The 4,090-nt window shown below is 53.5% G+C and overlaps 1 non-coding gene across 1 annotated transcript; it reads right to left on the reverse strand.

Annotated features, from left to right (window-relative positions):
* Nucleotides 1-2,789: 2,789 nt before the first annotated feature.
* Nucleotides 2,790-2,899, reverse strand: LOC146829317 (U6 spliceosomal RNA). Its single transcript, XR_014962374.1, has one exon. It is a non-coding gene; the product is annotated as a U6 spliceosomal RNA (small nuclear RNA).
* Nucleotides 2,900-4,090: the final 1,191 nt, after the last annotated feature.

Consider the following 4,090-nt stretch of genomic DNA (forward strand, 5'->3'; position numbering starts at 1 on the left):
TGTGAAGTGAACTCCATCATTTCTATATATACCCTCCATGTTAAAGTTCAAGTTGTTGTTGTAGATATCACCCATGTAATGGTATCTGAGGAATGCAGAAACAGTTTTATTGACAAGTTTACTGGATTTGTCTATCTGTGGACAGAACTCGTTTGACCACTTCCATTTCTGCCTTTGGCATATGCCAGAGAATACCAAGGGAGTATGAGGGAAAAGTAGCATTAATTCCGTAAAGATATCCTTCATTAGGATTTCCAGTCCTACCCCAGTAAGTATGCCTAGGTCATTGCCACCAATCAATCAATCAAATAAACTTTATTTGGTTTCATGCAATAACAAGCATTGGCATAGCCAATAGGTCTCGCCTTATAAGTGTTTAGCCATGCAACACTTGATGTTGTTGCACCAAGGATATTGTGCTGGATAACTAAACACTTATAAGGTCCCAAAGGTGAGACCTATTGGCTATGCCAATGCTTGTTTTCTTGTTGATGCAGCCACAAGAGATTTTGCAAGCTCTGTGTAGGCAAAAGCTAAAAATAACAGTTTGTGTAAAGCAACTTGTGAACATTTTCTTTGCAGTGGCTATTAACTACACTATGTGTGACTTAGAGCAATCACTGTAAAGGATGGGGCGGTGGATGCAAAATACATGTTACATCGCAGTCACTGTAAAATGCTACTAATAGGTGCAAGCATCCTACAAAAAGCAATAAGGTAACCATGCCAAAAGATCATTCCTGAGCATCATCAGCTATCAGAAACAGTGTCATTTTCTGATGGATGAGATACTGCATCAACTGACGAGGTGATACCTGACAAGTAAACATCTAGTAATGCCCCGATTACTTACCGGTAATCTTCATTACTCCGAGTATAGTCTTCCTCGCCACATGACTAACACAGTGAGCTTCAGCTCCACAACAGAACCCTCCAAAGCAAAAAAGTCAGCATCCCATGCCTCCCATCCCTTCCCAATATGGCCGACCCATTACACCCATGACCCCTATAAGAGGCGGGCCGGCCCAACCCATCAGCCTGAAACTACCAAGCACCACATGAAGCCGATAGCCAGACAGGGAGGGAGGGATGGGAACTCATGTGGCGAGGAAGACTATACTCGGAGTAATGAAGATTACCGGTAAGTAATCGGGGCATTACCTCCTCGTTAGTCTTCCTCGCCACATGACTAACACAGTGAGCACATACCAAAGCCCAACGGCTTCATGGAACTCACAAGAAACCAACAGACCATAAGGGAATGCCCACGAACGAGGGCCAAACCCAACAGGCCAGAACGAGCGGAAGGACCACCCAGGGGAGAGGCAACCACGAGCAGGAAGAACCAGCCCGGGACCGAAGACACCGGGAAGGACAAAAACCCGGACCCCAGAGACACGAAGAGCCGGCAGGACCCATGCTGAAAGCAAAGGCCCAAATGGGACAGAGAAAAGCTCCGGACCAGACCGCACGGAGCCAAAGGCCACAGAAAACAGAGCCCAGTGAACAAGCCGGCCAAAACCGGCCAACGGACATCCCGAAAGAGGGCAACAAAAAACCCCCCTTAAAAAAGGGAAACCGAACGAACAGAGGGCAATCCCACCACAGCGACCCATCAAAAAAAAGGCACAGCAGAAAGGGAGAAGCCGAGTGACAAACACAGCAACCCCGCAATGGAGAACACCACTTGCGAGTAGCAAGAATGGAAAAGGGGTGCAGAAGAGAACAGAAGGGTAAAGAAACCCCAGTCACACAAAGGACCCCCCCGGAAGGGACCGCGACCCCAAGGAGAGAACCCAGGCAGGAATAAGGGAACAAACAGACCCAGGAAGGTGACAGAATGACACCGAAGAGACCTGGCCACCAAGGGGACTCAACCAGGCCACCGCAGAAAGCGGAGAACCCACAAGACCACCCATGCATAGAAGGCAGGGAAAAGCCGCACCACGGACCGAGCCCGCCCCACACAGGGACCACGCGAGTCGCTCAAACGAGCACCCACCAAAGGCGAGAAGGTCAGAAGGACAGGGTGATCCAGAAATTCCGGCAGAAAAAGGAGGAGAAGGCCGAAGAGCGAACACCGGAGACCCAAAGGGAGCAAACAGCACCAAAGGGACCCAGAATAACACCGCCACACAGGCAGCCACAAACAGGGGCGAACCCAGCAAACACCCGGGAGCACAAGGCAGGGTCAGCAAGGCAGGGGAAAACCCCAGAGCCACCAAGGAACGGCAAACAGAAGCCAGACTGGAAAACACCCAGAGTGAAAACCACAGACCCAGCCCAGAACAAAAAAGCTCACGACAACCAATATGGGAAACGGAGAGCAGCGGCCTACAATGCAACAACCACAAACGGAGGAGCGGCAAAGGGGACTCAACAGGATCAGCACCCGCGACCAAGAAACCGAACCCAGGCCCCTGTAGGAGACGCAGTAGTCCAAAGCAGCACCAAAACCTCCCAGCCGTACCAGGACAGAAGCGGGAAGAGGCCGGGCAAACCGGACCAAGGAAGGACCAGAGGCACCGAGACCAACCGGAAGGAGAAAAAACAGCCAGGCAACAAGACTGCAAGGAACGGCACACGAAAACGCGTGGAAACCGAGTGTAGGAGACATGCGAAAAGCACCGAAACGCACCAGGCGGAGTACACCAGCCGCCGAAGCGAGCACCCAAAACACCATACGAGGAAGGCCCCAACCAAGTCAGACAACATCATAAGAGAACGACAGTGTGCCAACACAGGACACAAAGACAGCATGCGCGTGACACGAACCCATGGCCAGCGAGAACCAAATGGAACGCCTCACGAACGTTGCGTGTCAACCTTGCGCAGGGACCATGCCAATCTCCTCTGAATCGTACCAAATAAAGAAGAGTTAGAAAGAAATGCCAACTAATGGCCCCAAGACAGCGAGTGCGGGACACAAACCCATGTCCCGTGAGAGCCTCGATAACCAGAGGCACAAGACCTACCATCGAGCCCTAGCACCTGGTTGAGCCTCAGCACCTGGCCCAACAGAAAAAGGGGGGCAAGAACCAACCGCCGAGACAGGGAGCACGAAGAGGAGGGAGCGGCACAGCCGCAGACCCGAACACGCCAGGGAGAGTCCAAAAAGGACCCCAAAGCCCACAGCACCTGGAAGACCCAGGCGGTCCCCCAACCTGGCACAAACCAGGCCCGACCCTGCACAACCGCAGAAAGCAGACCAGGCCATGCGAAACCAGGGCGGAAAGGCACGAAAGAACCGAGGGCACAGAGCGGACACCGCCGGCAAGCCGAAAGCCAACCGAGCCCCCTACAGACAGAGGAGGCCGAGGGACACACACGCACCCAGGCGCAACATTTGGAAAAATATAGAAGCCCACAGCCGCCCCCACAGAGAGGGGCAGCCAAACGCCAAAACCCAAACCCCAGAGCCCGCTAAAGCAGGGCCTCAAGCACAAGGCGGCGGGGGAGGGGGGAGCGCAGGGCAGGACCGCGACGGCCAGCAGGAGGAGGAACCAGCAAGAGAACCCGACATAGCAGGGCCCCCACCCGGGATCCCCGAACCAACCGGGGCAGAGCAGTAGGAGTGGGAAGAGAGGGAAGGCAACACAGCGCCAGCGCTCAGGAAGGATGACAGCGAAGCAAAAAGACAATCGCCTACAACCTCCACCGCCCGCATCCGATGGGGCAGGCGGCGCAAGCCACCCCCACATAGCCCTCCAAGAGGCAGAAACAGAGGCGCCTGAAGCGGACGCAACAGATGACCAAGCCACCAGGCCAACGGCACACAACAACGCACCCAACGGGGCGACAAGTCCCGCAAGGCACAGGAGCAAAGAGAGGTAAAAACAGAACCGGTGGAGTAAGAGTCAAGCACCCAGCCAGCACCCCCAACCACCAGGACAGAACACGCTTACCGGAAAAGTGCAGCAAAATAAAGCAGAGAAAAGAAACTCTGCCAACTCACGACACCTCGACAGCAATCAGCAGGACTCGACCACAGAATGATCACAAAAAAGCGAGACGACCGGCGTCTCAGAGCAGGAAGGGTGGTCAGCTGACAACAAACACCTACCACAAAAGAAGAGTCAGAAAGAGAAGC

This window comes from Triturus cristatus, chromosome 5_2 (genome assembly GCF_964204655.1).
Source record: "Triturus cristatus chromosome 5_2, aTriCri1.1, whole genome shotgun sequence".
Taxonomy (NCBI): Eukaryota; Metazoa; Chordata; class Amphibia; order Caudata; family Salamandridae; genus Triturus; species Triturus cristatus.